This window comes from Anomaloglossus baeobatrachus, chromosome 1, assembly GCF_048569485.1.
Source record: "Anomaloglossus baeobatrachus isolate aAnoBae1 chromosome 1, aAnoBae1.hap1, whole genome shotgun sequence".
Lineage (NCBI taxonomy): Eukaryota > Metazoa > Chordata > Amphibia > Anura > Aromobatidae > Anomaloglossus > Anomaloglossus baeobatrachus.
This window is the reverse complement of record NC_134353.1, coordinates 292845873-292863516: the sequence shown is the minus strand read 5'-3', so window position 1 is coordinate 292863516 and position 17644 is coordinate 292845873. Positions and strand designations below refer to the sequence as shown.

General features: G+C 44.0%; 1 protein-coding gene across 1 annotated transcript in view; it reads right to left on the bottom strand.

Moving 5' to 3' along the window:
• The window catches only part of DAPP1 (dual adaptor of phosphotyrosine and 3-phosphoinositides 1), a 174234-nt gene that overhangs the window by 136871 nt on the left and 19719 nt on the right, over positions 1-17644 (bottom strand). The window lies entirely within an intron of this gene.

Genomic DNA, 17644 nt, shown 5'->3' with positions numbered 1-17644 from the left:
GAAGCAGAACATCCTGAGGCTGAAAAAAAAAGAAAAAATCCATCAGAGAGATAGCAGACATGCTTGGAGTAGCAAAATCAACAGTCGGGTACATTCTGAGAAAAAAGGAATTGACTGGTGAGCTTGGGAACTCAAAAAGGCCTGGGCGTCCACGGATGACAACAGTGGTGGATGATCGCCGCATACTTTCTTTGGTGAAGAAGAACCCATTCACAACATCAACTGAAGTCCAGAACACTCTCAGTGAAGTAGGTGTATCTGTCTCTAAGTCAACAGTAAAGAGAAGACTCCATGAAAGTAAATACAAAGGGTTCACATCTAGATGCAAACCATTCATCAATTCCAAAAATAGACAGGCCAGAGTTAAATTTGCTGAAAAACACCTCATGAAGCCAGCTCAGTTCTGGAAAAGTATTCTATGGACAGATGAGACAAAGATCAACCTGTACCAGAATAATGGGAAGAAAAAAGTTTGGAGAAGAAAGGGAACGGCACATGATCCAAGGCACACCACATCCTCTGTAAAACATGGTGGAGGCAACGTGATGGCATGGGCATGCATGGCTTTCAATGGCACTGGGTCACTTGTGTTTATTGATGACATAACAGCAGACAAGAGTAGCCGGATGAATTCTGAAGTGTACCGGGATATACTTTCAGCCCAGATTCAGCCAAATGCCGCAAAGTTGATCGGACGGCGCTTCATAGTACAGATGGACAATGACCCCAAGCATACAGCCAAAGCTACCCAGGAGTTCATGAGTGCAAAAAAGTGGAACATTCTGCAATGGCCAAGTCAATCAACAGATCTTAACCCAATTGAGCATGCATTTCACTTGCTCAAATCCAGACTTAAGACGGAAAGACCCACAAACAAGCAAGACCTGAAGGCTGCGGCTGTAAAGGCCTGGCAAAACATTAAGAAGGAGGAAACCCAGCGTTTGGTGATGTTCATGGGTTCCAGACTTAAGGCAGTGATTGCCTCCAAAGGATTTGCAACAAAATATTGAAAATAAAAATATTTTGTTTGGGCTTGGTTTATTTGTCCAATTACTTTTGACCTCCTAAAATGTGGAGTGTTTGTAAAGAAATGTGTACAATTCCTACAATTTCTATCAGATATTTTTGTTCAAACCTTCAAATTAAACGTTACAATCTGCACTTGAATTCTGTTGTAGAGGTTTCATTTCAAATCCAATGTGGTGGCATGCAGAGCCCAACTCGCGAAAATTGTGTCACTGTCCAAATATTTCTGGACCTAACTGTATACTGCACATTTTGTACTGGTAAATACATCTGTATATACTAGGACATAATCCGTTATACCTAAAGATCTAAATATTATTGTTTTTTATATCTACAACCAGTACCATATATACTAAAACATTATACATTCCTCATCATTGAAATTTCATCAACAAGAAGGAAAAGTCCTGTAATTATTAAAATCACAGAATCAGTTGACATGTGAACAATATGAAAATACTGAAAAATGGAAACAAAATTATTCAAAGCATCTCAATTTATTTAGTATCGAGTATGAACAGCATGCTCAGGAATACACACAATAATACTCCTTGGCATATTAAATATAATGTTATTAAGGGTTTTCTGAGAAATGTTCTGTATAGATCGTGATATCATTGGAAGCTATGCAAGTCTGGGCTTTTCTAAATGTGTTGGATGCAATCTTGATCTATCCGGACTTATGGAGCTACCGGTTACCACACCGAACAGCGTTGTCTGAGACGCTTGTAGACGCTGCTGGCTGGTGCTCACTTGTGGACAATCAAACAATTGCGCAGTAAATATTTATGTATTAAGAGAATACTGTAAAGCTTATGGAACTTTAACCTATAGCTTTGATTGTAGTAAAGTGCACAAGATTGCAGCTCTAATACATTAATGACACAAAAGAGCAAATCGGTCTTTATACACTGAATGTTGCATAAATACACGTTTCCTAGCTACTTGAGCTGATATTAATACTACTGTGTAGGAGGATGTTGAGTCAACAAATTCTGTGAACGTTGTCCAAACTGTTATAATTAGAAATATCCAAATCCACATAATAATTCTTCACATGTGCAATGTATTAAAATCCAGCAGAACAATGTAAATAACAAAAATGCATTAAAAAATTACAGGTTACAAAAAAATCTGCAGATACAGAGGGTGAAATAAGTAGTGAACACGCCACCAATTTTCTAACTAAATATATTTCTAAAGATGCTATTGACATGAATTTCTCCCCAGATGTTGGTTAAAAACCCATCCAAGCCAAACAGGCAAAGTAATAAAACCATAGATGTTCATAAATTTAGTGATGTGTAATAATGATAAATGACACAGGGAAAAAGTACTGAACACGCTTACTGAAATGTATTTAATACTTTATACAGAGGTTTGTTGGTGGTGATAGCTACAAAATGCCTCCTATATGGGGAAACTAGTCGCATGCATTGCTCAAATCCTGGAGGTTCAATGGGCTCCATCTATTAATTCTGAGCTTTAGTTCCTTCCATAAATGTTGTATTGAATTCAGGTCAGGTGATTGTCTAGGCTATTCTAGCAGCTTTATTTTTTTTCTCTGAAATCAATTGAGAGTTTCCTTGGCTGTGTGTTTGGTATCATTGGCTTGTTTAAATGTCCACCCTCGTTTCATGTTTATAATTTTGGTAGATTATACCAAAGTTTCATCAAGAATGTCTCAGTGCATTTGTCTATTCATCCTTCCTTCAATTATATGGTTTGCCAGTTCCATATGCTGGAAAAAAAGCCCCACACCCTGATGTTCTCACCTCCAAACTTCAGTATTGGTATGGTGTTTTTGGAGTGATATATAATGCCTTTTGGCCTCCAAACATGGTGTGTATTATGGCATCCAAAACGTTACTTACTTTCCTTTTTTAGCTCGTCTGTGTGCCCAAACAGTAGTTTTCCGCCAAATATGGGGTAGTGGCGTACTCAGGAGAAATTGCACAACCGTTTTTGGGGTTTATTTTCTACTGTTACCCTTGTTAAAAACATTGGGGGCTAAAGCAATATTTATGTAGGAAAAATGTGATATATTTTTTTTTTTCTATTTTTTATTTTCACGGCTTAGTGTCATAAAATTCTGTCATGCACCTGAGTGTTAAAGATCCTCACCACACCTCTAGATAACTTCCTTGAGGGGTGTAGTTTCAAAGGTAGGGTCACTGGTGGCGGGTTTTCACTCTTTAGATACATCAAGTATTCTGCAAATGTGACATGGTGCTCGCACACAATTCTATCAAAGTCTGTGCTCCAAAACATCACTCCTTTATTTTGGCTCTTGGCAGTGTGCCCAAACAGTAGTTTTAAACCACATTTAGGATATTGGCGTACTCAGGAGAAATTGCACAACAGATATTGTGGTCCATATTGTGGTCCATTTTCGTCGTTACCCTTGTGAAATTAAAACATTTGGGGCTAAAGCAACGTTTTTCAGGGAAAAATGTGTTTGTTTTTTTTCTTTTCACGGGTCAGTGTAATGATATTGTGTAAAGCACCTAGGGATCATCATTGCTCATGACACATCTAGTTAAATTCCTTGAGCAGTCTAGTTTCCAAAATGTGGTCCTTGTTGGGGATTTACACTGTTTAGGCACATCAGGGGCTCTGTAAATGTGACATGGCGTCTGCTATCGATTCCAGATGATTTTTTTTTTTTTCACAGATCAACATTATAAAATTTTGTGAAGCATCTGGCGGTTGAAGGTGCTCATTACACATCTACTTAAGTTTCTTGAGGGGTCTAGTTTAATGGCCCTGTCACACACAGATAAATCTGCGGCAGATCTGTGGTTGTAGTGAAATTGTGGACAATCAGTGCCAGGTTTGTGGCTGTGTTTAAATGGAACAATATGTCCATGATTTCACTGCAACCACAGATCTGCCAAAGATTTATCTCTGTGTGTGACGGGGCTTAAATATGGGATGAATGGTGGGGGTTTCCACTGTTTAGGCACATCAGGCGTCAGCAAACGTGACATGGTGTTCGCTGTCGATTAGGCGTTCCAAAAGTCGAATGGTGATCTTTCCCTTCCAAGCCCGGGCATGTCCCTAAACAGTAGTTTTCAACCACATATGGGGTATCGGCATACTCAGGAAAATTTGCACCCAAAATGTATGGACCATTTCTCCTGTTAATCCTGTGAAAATAAAAAATTAAGGGCTAAAGCAATATTTTTGTGGGAAAAAGTAAAAATTATTTTTTTTTCTTCCACATTGCTTTAATTTCTGAGAGTACCTTAAGGGTTAATAAACGTATTGAATAGATTTTAAGCAGGTTGATGGGTGTAGTTTTTCAAACAGTGTCACTGAGTATTTTATGTTATATTGGCCTCTGAAAGTCACTACAAATGTGATATGGTCCCTAAAAAAATGTTTTTGTAAATTTTGTTAGAAAAATTAGAAATTGCTGATAAGCTTTTAACTCCCTAACAAACTTTAACTTCTTAACAATAAAAATATATATGCTTCAAAAATGGTGCTGATGTAAAGAAGACATGTAAATGTTATTTTTTAACGATTCTGTGCGGCATAACTATCTGGTTTAAGGGCATAAAAAAATAAAAGTTTGAAAAATTGAACAATGCCGTTTTCAGTAGAGAAGCGCCAGACTGGAGAACAGCTAACTCTTGGCCTAGGATCTGGCTTCATATGGGTGCTCTAGGGAACAATTGCCTGCATTCTTCCTCTGGTCACCCTACTGCCTCTTCCTGTCTGCTGCGGTACTGTGGATATCTTCACCTCTACGCTGCTGTCCTCGCTCTGCATGCCACCTTGTCAGGTTGGGTCAATGACTACATCATTCACCACCTCGTCTTCCACTTCCTCACTTTGGTCCTCCTTTTGACTTATTGACTTAACATGGCTTGTTGGCAACTGTGTCTCATCATCATCCACCTCTTGAGATAGTAATTGCCATTCCCCACCTTGTGTATCTTGTGACCATGGCTGCTCAAATATTTGTGCATCACCGCACATGATCTCCTTAGGTCTCTCTTGAAACATGCATGGTAAGAGGCCAATAGAAGCCATAAATGGAAAGGTAAAGAGTTTCTAGGAGTGTCAAAGTGTGGGGTCCCTTAACTCCTGGGACTCGCCATGATGGGAGGAAGGAGGATCACGGTGATGATTACATGGTTAAGACTCTTAGCTAGTGAAACTGGACCGTGTAAAAGACAGGGTGGTCCTGGGAAACAGACTAGAAGCATTATCTGCCATCCAATCCACAACAATCTTGCACTTTTCTGGCTTCAACAGTGGTGTCCCGCACCCACCTGCAAAGTGAGACAGGAAGCTAGATCTAGATGATGCATGTGTTTGGTGTGCTCCTGCAGTAGGACCAGTTTGCCTTTGACTCTGTGTGCAATACAATCAGTGAGACATTCCCTTCCCCTCCCTTACCACATGTCTTGCGCATTTTAAATTATATATGCAGCTAAGAGCAGTATTAATAGAGAATGGAATAAATTTAAATTGGGCCTGAAAGGATTTTTGGTTCTACTTGGCAGCACCAAGGACTGTAACCCAATAAACCCAGCCTAAATGCCTCTAATATGCTATCTCTACTCCAGCAGCTCACCCTATACTAAATGCAGCTAAGAGCAGTATCATTATATAACATAATCTGTTTGAATTAGCCCTGAAAAGGACTGTTGGTTGTATGTGGCATCACAAAGGACTGTAATGCAATAAACCTTGCCAAAATACCCGTAATACACTATCCCTATTCTAGCAGCTAACCCTACATGAACTGCAGCTAAGACCAATATTATTATAGAATAGAATCTGTTGCTTGTACGTGGCATCACCAAGGACTGTAATGCAATGACCCCTGCTTAAATGACTAATACGCTATCCCTACTCTAGCAACTAACTCTACACTAATGACAGGTAAGAGCAGTATTATTATGGTATTGAATCTGTTTGAATTAGTCTTGAAAAGAACTATTGGTTATGTGATGATACGGACTCTGTCAGTGCCTAGCAAGGGTTAAAGTTTCTGAACATTCACCCGGACATGAAGATATTTTGTTTATAAATGATAAGCCTCTCATTGTTTGGTTTCATTGAGTCTAGTGTTAAGGCCCCGTCACACTAAGCAACATCGCTAGCAACATCGCTGATAACGAACAACTTTTGTGACGTTGCTAGCGATGTTGCTGTGTGTGACATCCAGCAACAACCTGGCCCCTGCTGTGAGGTCGTTGGTTGTTGCTGAATGTCCTGGGCCATTTTTTAGTTGTTGCTGTCCCGCTGTGAAGCGCAGATCGCTGTGTGTGACAGCGAAACAGCAACAACTAAATGTGCAGGCAGCAGGAGCCGGCTTCTGCGGAGGCTGGTAACCACAGTAAACATCGGGTAACCAAGAAGCCCTGTCCTTGGTTACCCGATATTTACCTTCGTTACCAGCCTCCTCCGCTCTCACTCTCAGTGCCGGCTCCTGCTCTGTGCACATGTAGCTGCAGGACACATCGGGTTAATTAACTCGAGTGTGCTGTAGCTAGGAGAGCAAGGAGCCAGCGCTAAGCATTGTGCGCTGCTCCCTGCTCTGTGCACATGTAGCTGCAGGACACATCGGGTTAATTAACCCGATGTGTGCTGTAGCTAGGAGAGCAAGGAGCCAGCGCTAAGCGGTGTGCGCGGCTCCTGCTCTGTGCACATTTAGCTGCAGCACACATCGGGTAATTAACCAGATGTGTGCTGTAACTAGGAGAGCAGGGAGCGAGCGCTCAGTGTGCGCTGCTCCCTGCTCTCTGCACGTGTAGCTCCGTGCGCTGGTAACCAAGGTAAATATCGGGTTGGTTGGTTCCACACGGCGCTGGGGGCTGGTCACTGGTTGCTGGTGAGCTCACCAGCAACTTGTGTAGCGACGCTCCAGCGATCCCTGCCAGGTCAGGTTGCTGGTGGGATCGCTGGAGCGTCGCAGTGTGACATCTCACCAGCAACCTCCTAGCAACTTACCAGCGATCCCTATCGTTGTTGGGATCGCTGGTAAGTTGCTTAGTGTGACTGGACCTTTAAAGTTCTTGTTGACTCATGTAATTACCTTGGCCAGAGAGGATCAGATACCCAGACAAATCAATTGTGCGAACCTCCATTGTATTGCTGGATGCGATGTGGCTGGGCTGTCTCTTCTTTGTCACTGTCAGAGATCATGACTACTAGGGATATTTTATATGCGGTTTGAAATCTAGCCAATAAAGCCCAGTCTTATCCACCAATCGTGAAAACCCCAATGGTCTGAATGGAGAGCTCAGGGGTATAAGAAGGAGGACTGTCCATTGACCGGGTTGACTCTTGCTACATGCTACCAATCTAGGATCTGCGGATCCGATTGGCAAGCTATAGCTGAACCTGGATTATAAGACTACATGGACTTCAGCATCGAATGCAAGGATTCGGCTGTGATATCAAAAACTACCTAAGGAAGGAATCCAGCTTGGGACAATACAGTCACCGGACTACAGACTTTGCGGTACTCAGCCAGCTTCCTAAATCTGGCGTTATTCCTTTATCGGTGGGTGCCCGACGAAAACGGGGTGCTGCTGGATTGGAGTAAGTAGCCCTGGAAGCTCTGAGGCACTGACATTCTAATCCCTGGTGAGAAACTGTTGCCGATTACATATTGTGGTTTTGCTGGTTATGTGCTATGTGCCGTTATTTGTTTGGGGATCCAATAAAGTCTTAATATTGTGATTCCCTCCCCCTGTGTTGTCTGAGAAATGTTCCGCCCACGGTTAAGGAGGTTGGGCATTCAGTTGGGATGAGCCCTGGGCCATGCTGTATTTCTAATGGCGGCTGGGCCAGCGGACGAGAGCACCCACTGACCCCCGTGTCTCCACAATTGGTGGCAGCAGTGGGATACTAGTCAGCCTGGTTTATCCAAGGGAGCTGCAAAGCACTGGTGTTCGCGGACACCGTCCAGGGCTTAACAACCAGGGAGGCACATAAGCATACCCAGCAGGCCATAGGGGAGGCATTCAGGTTTCGGACACTGCCATGTCCAACCCCACCAGCTCAGCCATAGGACAAGGACCGGAGAGGAGTTACGACCGCAGCAGTTAATGGATGCTACAGGATCTGTGCCAGATGCGAAAGATTGAATACAGGAACACTGACACTCTGTCAGACTTTATCCGGAGATTGGTCCATTGGGAGACCCAGAATGATGCCGAGAATGATGAGGACACCGCCAATGTGGTATCAGAGGATGTAAACCGTGTGTCTCATTGTAGATCCAGTGACAGTCTGGAAACAAACCAAGCCCAAGCAGACCGAGTCAAGGAATTGTTGACTGCATTGGGGCCTGAAGCTTAAAGGGAAGAAAGGGCTGGTGTTCTGCAATTAGTGTTGGGATTTCCAATTTCCTTACCACCAGCACCTACCTCCAGGATAGACCACCACCAAGGAAGTCATCTTCGCTACAGGGACGTACCAGTGTTTAAGGATTCCAACACTGAGATACATGAATACTTGAAAAACTTTGAGGTGCTAATTCATATGCACCAGGTGCCCACAGCTGAGTGGTCCAAATACCTGTGGACAAGCTTGACTGCCCGGACCCAGGAGGCTGTCTGATCACTTGGGCGACATGACTGCCTGGACAACGGAATTATTAAGGACACTTTGTCGGCCCTTTTTACCATAACCCCCGGGAGACATCGCACTAAGTTCCGGACTATGTCTTGCCAGGGTGTCTCGTACAACGAATTTGGCAGTCAACAACGACAACACTGTAACCGCTGGCTCAATGGTAGGGCTGCCCACTCCGCTGCTGCCCTCCGGGATGTGATAGTGCTCGAACAGCTGCTGGAGTAATTGGACCCGGAAATCCGAGAATGGGTAGCTGACAGGAAGCCTGATAGCCCAGAGCAAGCAGTGTGATTGGCTGACGAATTTACAGCCAACCGACCCAGCTGGAGGCCCGATAGGCCCACCGATCCCAGGAGGTCCTCAACCATGGATCCAAGCGACCTCCAGACTCCCATGCTGGACTAACTCATTACACCAAAAAAGCCCCAACAAGACAAAGGTTTACCAACAGGGCCAGTGACTTGTCTAACCCACGGCGCTGTTATACGTGTGAGCGCCATGGACACATGGCCAAAGAGTGTCTTCAAATTCGGGGCCCCATGTCTGGAGCCCATTGACCAGTCCAACCAGTCAACCTATGCCGAGATGAATTAACGAGACCTGAGGAATGCTACTCCCGAGAAACACCAATAGCTGAGGAGGTAGTTTACCCAGTTCACACCCTACGGCAGACCGGACAACGTACACCAGCCAACCTCCATTGCCACATTCAGACTGTCAAGGTTGGTGATATACAGGCTCAGGGACTTTGAGACACTGGATCTTTCATTCCCCTTTTCAGCCCAGATTTTGTTCCCACAGAACATCATTTGCCTGGCCGCCAAGTGACCATCTCCCTTGCTGGGGGCCAGCGCTCGAACATCCCTCTGGCACGAGTGCAGTTGGACTGGGGAACTGACCAAGGAGAGGTTGAAGTGGGGCTCATGGATGGCCTCCCCACCCCTGTTATTTTGGGAAACGACCTAGGACAAGGACTATCCAGCCAGTTTGTCACCGCCATCACCCGCAGCCAAGCCAATCACCATCCTGGTGCAGGTCTTTCTACCAACCCATCCGAGAAGAACCCTCCTCAATCTTCAACCTCCTCATCGGAGCCAACAATTGTGAGTACATCAGACCCAACTGTGGCCATTGACTGGGGGGAGATAGATTGTAAGGAATTCAGGGAAGCCCAACTGACAGACCCCACCCTAGGGCTTATCCGTAGCGCGGCCGTCCAACCTGGGGGAGGAAATCAGGGGGAGGTATATAGATGGGAAAAAGGCCTCTTACATCGGGAAAAGCGCACATCCTGCCCAGAAAAACCCTGGACCTGTGTACATCAGCTTGTGGTACCCCAGCAATACCGACCCCGACAATTGCGTTTAGCTCATGATGTCCCTGTGGCTGGGCACATGGGGGCCAAAAAGACCTTGGCCCGCCTGTTGCACAATTTTTTCTGGCCAAAGGTCACTCAAGAAGTGCAAAAATACAGAGCCTCTTGCCCAGTGTGTCAATGTATGGGGGGAGCCCCATGTAGTGCCCCACTCCAACCCATGCCCTCAATAGGTGAACCATTCCAGACAGTTGCCATTGATGTAGTAGGGCCCTTAGCCATCCCCAGCCACAGTGATGGAAAAAGATTCATCCTCACCCTAGTAGACTTTGCCACCCGCTACCCAGAAGCCGTTGCCTTATCCTCCATAGATGCAGAGCACATGGCTCAAGCTCTGCTGGACATCTTTAGCCGGGTAGGATTTCCACAGGAAGTATTGACTGACCGGGGGCCCAGTTCCAGAGTGAACTGATTCAGACCCTGTGAGAGAAACATGGAGTCCGCCCCATGCACACCATCCCCTACCATCCTGAAACAAATGGATTGTGTGAACGCTTCAATGGAACGCTTAAGCAGCTCATTAACCGTTATGTAGAGTCTGAGGAGGGGGACTGGAAGAAAAATCTGCAGCAGCTCCTTTTTGCTTACCGGGTGGTGCTGCAGGACACCACTGGGTTCTCCCCCTTCGAATTGCTGTACGGCCGAAAGGTACGAGGGCCCCTAGAACTGGTACGAGAGAGTTGGGAGGGCACCTTTCCCACAGAAGAGGTTCCCATACTGGACTATGTTCAAAAGTTTAGGGAAAGGATGGGGCACCTCATGGCGTTAAGGCCACGGTAATTTAGAAGTGGCTCAGGAAAGGCAAAAACGATGTTACGACTGCACTGCCCGACCCAGAGAATTTGCCTGTGGACAGAAGGTCCTAGTACTAGTACCGGTACGGAAAAATAAGCTGCAAGCCATGTGGGTGAGTCCATTCACCATTACCAAGAAATGTGGCAATTCTGACTACACCGTGGCCCTGGATCGAGCAGGTGTTCGTGAGCGCACCTACCCCATGAACAGGCTAAAAGCTTATGAGGAACGAGAGGTCACCAATTTAGCAGTTTGTTGTCCAAAGTTAGATGACCCAGAGTTGGACCAGATCCCAGACCTATTAGTGAACTCCAAAAGGGAAATAGGGGTAAAAGATGTATCACTGGGGCAACAGCTTTGTCTATCACAGAAGCGACAGATATCAGATATACTCGGAACATATGAATCCCTGTTCACGAGTCAACCTGGTAGAACCCCCTGATCCAGCATCATGTCAACACAGGGGCAGCCACCCCACTAAGACAACCCGCCTACCGGTTAACCCCTCCTGTGTTGGCAATGATGAAAGCCGAGGTGGATGACATGTTAAATATGGGAGTCATAGTTCCTTCCCATAGCCCATGGGATACCAGTGTTGTGTTGGTGCCAAAAAGGGACAAGAGTACTCATTCTGTGTGGACGATAGACGGCTCAATGAGGTCACGACTACAGATGCTTACCCCATGCCCCAGGTGGATGAACTACTAGATAGTTTTATAGGGATCTTGGTTTATATTTACCCTCGATCTAAGCAAGGGTTACTGGCAGATCCCACTCACAAAAGACGCTCAAGAGAAAATCGGCCTTCATAACCCCTTTTGTCTATTTGAGTTTACCAGCATGCCTTTTGGGATGAAAAATGCCCCGTACACCTTCCAGAGGATGGTAGACCATTTACTAGAGGGATGTCAGGGGTATGCCCAGGCCTATATGGATGACCGCTGTCTTCAGCGACACTTGGGAAAAGCATCTTCAACACGTGTCCCAGGTGCTGCAGAGGGTAGCCAAAGCCCAGGTCACCATCCGACCTGACAAATGCCAAATGGGGATGGCCGAAGTGCTATACCTGGGACATCGGGTGGGAAATGGGTGCATTCGTCCCGAACCTGCAAAAGTAGCAGCCATTACCCAGTGGCCACGCCCGGTCAACCAAAAACAGGTCCGCGCGTTCCTAGGAACCGCAAACTATTATTGAAAGTTTATCCCCAATTATAGTACCGTAGCAAAACCGCTCACTGACCTCAAAACCAAAAAATATGCCCGTAACCTTATCTGGACCCCAGAATGTGAAACTGCCTTCCTCCAGTTGAAAGACCGGCTGGTCCAGAGCCTAGTCCTGACTTCCGTTGCAGGTTCATCGTCCAAACAGACGCATTGGACAAAGGACTAGGAGCTGTGCTTAGCCAAGTGGGGGATAACGGTGAAGAACATACGATAGCTTACCTCTCCCAGAAACTGTTGAACCGAGAGAGGGCTTAAGCCACCATAGAAAAAGAATGCCTGGCCATAGTCTGGGCCCTGAAAAAATTGCAGCCCTACCTCTATGGCAATGAGTTCACAGTCCTCACTGACCACAATCCATTGAGTTGGCTAAATCGCACTGCCGGGGACAACAGATGCTTGCTCAGGTGGAGTCTGGCGTTACAATCCTACAATTTTTCCATCTCCCATAAACAGGGCAAGAACCATGGAAATGCGGATAGGCTTTGTCGACAGGTGGAGAAAGATAATCGAAAGCCTATCATGTCTGGCTAATATTAAGAAAGTGGAGGAATGTGACGACACGGACTCTGTCAGTGCCTAGCAAGGGTTAAAGTTTCTTAACATTCACCGGGACATGAAGACATTTTGTTTATAACCGGGGGATAAGCCTCTCATTGTTTCGTTTCATTGAGTCTAGTGTTAAAGTTCTTGTTGACTCATGTAAATACCTTGGCCAGAGAGGATCAGATACCCAGACAAATCAATTGTGCGAACCTCTATTGTATTGCTGGATGTGATGTGGCTGGGCTGTCTCTTCTTTGTCACTGTCAGAGATCATGACTACTAGGGATATTTTATATGCGGTTTGAAATCTAGCCAATAAAGCCCAGTCTTATCCACCAATCGTGAAGACCCCAATGGTCTGAATAGAGAGCTCAGGGGTATAAGAAGGAGGACTGTCCATTGACCGGGTTGACTCCTACTACATGCTACCTATCTAGGATCTGTGGATCCGATTGGCAAGCTATAGCTGAACCTGGATTATAACACTACATGGACTTCAGCATCGAATGCAAGGATTCGGCTGTGATATCAAAGACTACCTAAGGAAGGAATCCAGCTTGGGTAAATACAGACACCGGACTACGGACTTTGAGGTACTCAGCCAGCTTCCTAAATCTGGCGTTATTCCTTTATCGGTGGGTGCCCGCCGAAAGCGGGGTGCTGCTGGATTGGAGTAAGTAGCCCTGAAAGCTCTGAGAAACGGACATTCTAATTCCTGGTGAGCCAGCGGAAGGGTGAGAAACTATGCCGATTACATATTGTGGTTTTGCTGGTTATGTGCTATGTGCCGTTAATTGTTTGGGGATCCAATAAAGTCTTAATATTGTGATTCCCTCACCCTGTGTTGTCTGAGTGATGTGTTCCGCCCATGGTTAAGGAGGTTGGGCGTTCAGTTGGGATGAGCCATGGGCCATCTGTCTTTCTAAAGGCGGCCGGGCCAGCGGACGAGAGCAACCACTGACCCCCGTGTCTCCACAGGTTGTATGTGGCAGCACCAAGGACTGTAACACAATGAACCCTGCCTGAATGCCTCTAATACTATTCCTACTCTAGCAGATAATCCTACACTAATTGCAGCTGAAAGAGCAGTATTATTGTAGAATAGAATCTACCTGAATTAGCCTTGAAAAGGACTGTTGGTTTAATGTTTCAACAGCAGGTACTGTAATGTTATAACACACTGTCCCTTCTCCAACAGAAACTCTCCCTACACTATTTCAGGGTACAGTGCCTCGAGCAATCCGTCATCTTATTTATATAGACCTGATGATGCTATACGGAGAGCCAATCACAGTAATGTCAGTAGCCAACATAGCCATGACATTACTGTGATGGCAGGCAATCACCGCATGTTTACTGGCTGACAATTAGCCTGTAAACATGTGGGGCAGGCAAACAAGCATGGCTAGTTTCTGCAGGAATGCAGCAAAATAGGGTCATTAACACTATTACAATATTTTTGCAAATCACATACCTCACAATAAAATGAGAAAAAAATATATTTACTTTTAAATATTATGCTGTGTGTATGTATGTGAGTTAGACGTAGACATTCCCACTCCTTAAAATATTGCTCACAATTGTATTATTGTACTATTATCGTTCTGTAATAGTAACTAGAGCATGATTCTGTTATCTTGTTTTTCACTGTATTTTGTACTTGGCTGTCTTTTGAAAATCAAAATAAAGAATTTACCCAAAAAAGTATGATATTTGTCTGCCAGCAACAGTTGCAGATGACTGTAATCCTTGTATGATCCTTTCAAAACTATTATGCAATATTGTTAAAGCAATTATTATAATTTGAACCAAAGTACTAGTAAATTATAACACTTGAAAACAATAAAAAGATGTCAATCTTATTCCCCATTGTGGCAACGGCAAAAATATCCTAAAAAATAAGGGGTGTTCTATGATAGATCTTAGGAACACATTAAAATGCTGCACATCTAAAAATTCTTTATCCAAAAATAGCCTCTACAGGGAAAATAATCCTGAGAAGTTATATTTAGATTTTCAAGGTTAGCCTGAACAAAGTTTACAATTTGTCCCATACCAAGCATAAAGCTTGAGTAAGGTAGACAGAATGCAAATGTTCTTTATTAACTATTTCGTGTGGTATGACAATCTGGATTAAAGATAGAAATCTAGTTTCAAAATCGCAATTTTTTTGTCAAATTCCTGATATTCTCATAAATAAACCCAAATCATATTGAATTAAATAAACCCATCATAAAGTATAATGTGTCATGAAATTCATTCTCAGAATCACAGGGATATGTTGAAACATTCCATAGTTATTGCCACATTAAGTAAGAGGTCACTTTACATTTTTAAACAATTTGGCTTTGTCACTAAGGGGTTAAATGAAAACAAGCCAGAAACCCAACAACATCCAAGTCCGGTACATATGCACCTCCTGGCCATGGATATGGATATTAAACATGCAGCACTGCTAATGTAAGGCATGGGCATAAAGCTCCTGCTCCTGTATTTTAGCAGAAGAACATCAGTTCCAAGCGGGTTCAAAGGAGAGGAAGTTATAACCTCTCCGGTCTGCTTTTCTATTTTTTTTTTTAGGTACTTCCTTCTTGATGCTTCATTTGAGAATCCCAGTGCATGCTAGTATACTCAAATGAAGCGTCATTAGGGGAAGGGTCAGTTGCAGTGACCAGCACTGCCCCCACAAGTGACATCACTGGTCTCTGCAAGCCGGGTATTCTGACACCGGTCTATCACCGGCTCATTACTAGTAATCTGAGCCGACAACAGAGGGTGCACTGTCATTGTGCACATCGCATAGTGCACGTGCAGGGACTATCCCAGCCCCTGAAACAAGCGTTACTGATAGTGTTTTGTTTCATGGAGAGAGCATAGGCTGTGGCAGTGAAAAGTAAGGAAAAAAATTAAAAGCATAAGGAACAGTAGAGATTTGTTAATGCAAGTATATTAGAAAATAGTTTAGATCATGGCACTAAAGAGAAAGGGATTTAGAATTAAAATAACTTTGCCTTCGGACCACCCCTTTATCTAAACTTGTTGTACATAAAACATGGAGAAACCCGTTTAAGCAAATAAAATTATTACAACTAGGTATATTATGAGAAGCAACTTTGGCTAAAAGGTTAGTTAGGATGTTATCATCGCTTGCTTTCTGTCCTTGCCTGTAATTACACAGTAGGGAAGCTAAAGGAGCACTTCAATGTGAGAGTCCAACCCAAAAAAAACAAAAAACGCTTCATATCTCAACTTCCTGCGTGAAGTTGGTTTATTTATCCCTGAATGATTGTCTACAAATCTGTATCACTTCTGCAAGACATGTCACACATGAGGAGCATACGCCAGGTGTAGATTTGTATAATGTCATAGGGGGAATGGCTATAAATGGCATCATATTAGCCTTCACATTTCCGGTTAACATCAGCTTTAAAAGGGGAACTTTTCTCTGGTGCTTTTTTTTTAACACTTCTGCAATTACAAAGGGCCATTTTCGATTATCACAGTTTATTCTCACTGGCCAAACCTTCAAATGTGAACAGAGATTTGTGCCATTCCTCTTTTATGCCTCCCAGAAATGAAGCACAATAGAATTCCCCTTGTCAATATGGTTAATCCCTACACTGGGGGTGTACCGCCAATAACAGCGGACCACATAGCCGCTATGGGGCCCCTGAGTCCAGAGGCCCAATGCCGCTTGGCACTAGGCGCCTACCCTCACCTGTCATCATGTGGATACAATAAACTGCATTTTATGCAGCGCTACATTGAGTGGGCATTCAAAAAGGGCACGTGTCATGCAGTAAGAGAGGCACGCAGCCAATGAACACTTCCCCATCACACTGATAAAGGTGCTCACTGACTGATGTCTTTCTCCTGCACTGCACACCCCAATGGTGACTTCTCATCTGTAAAGTTAGCAGGCCCAGCAGCAAAGCACACAAGGGACAATAGTAGAAAATGACTTAATATGACTTAATATGTGTCTTCTGCTTCCTGCAATGTTCCCTTCTAACTACAGGAATTTTAGCAGTAAAACGTCAATAGCAGAGGACAGAAGGAGGGCTCACATCACAGGACAGCACGGCAGGAGCAGAGACCTTTCATCAGTCTTGTTTGTGCGGTGTCCCCGTCCTCCACAGTGATTTCTGCCACCATTTTCAGCTGATCTATGAACTATATGGCAGACCTCCTCTAAATGTAGCCTGGGATGGGGGAGAGCTACATATACGATCTGCTGGGTAAAAGAACTGAATAATATGTCTATCATAGAAGATTAATGTATGTGTATGTGTAGTTGTGTGTATGTATATGGGTGTAAACATATTTTTTTGTTTCATGGATGATACTGTAATTGTAAAGAAAAGTAGACCCTGGGTCTTTACAGGGTTATTCACCCAAAAATCAAGTTATCTCCAATCTATAGGATAGGGAATAACTTGCTGATCCCTGGGGATCCTACCGCTGAGCCCCCGCAGAGATCCGGAGAGCAGGGCACTGCAGTCCCTTTCTAAGTAGAGAGGAGTTGTGCATTCTTGGCCTATGCTAAATTCATTAACTATAGAGCTGCTAAGTGCTATGCTCGGCTATTTCAATCAGTTACATAGAAAATGAATAAAGCAAAAGTGGGGCATGCGCAACTCCAATCCATTCATGGCTGAGCTGCAGCGTCCCATTCTCAGGATTGCTGGGGGTCCCAGTGATTAGACCTACAACAATCAGTAAGTTATCCTCTATTGTTGGTCTGGGATAAGTTGAGTTTTTGGCAATAACCCACTAAATGGACTTTGTTTAGGGAATACACCAAGATGCATATGTTAAACAATTGCCTCCTATGGATGCCATACAGTTGTTTCCACAGTCTAATCTAAAAAAAAAAAAGTAAAGATTTTAGTTATATCTTGTATAGGATACCGTTGTATGGAATAATGCAATCTAATATACTATTCCATAGTTTTATCTGTAGTATACTACCAGATATCACACAGACACATGATTTAATATTATATATGGTTGGGCTTTGATGGTTCCAGCAATTATCAGATATCCACGAGTATGTGCTTTACATACTTGTTGTTACGT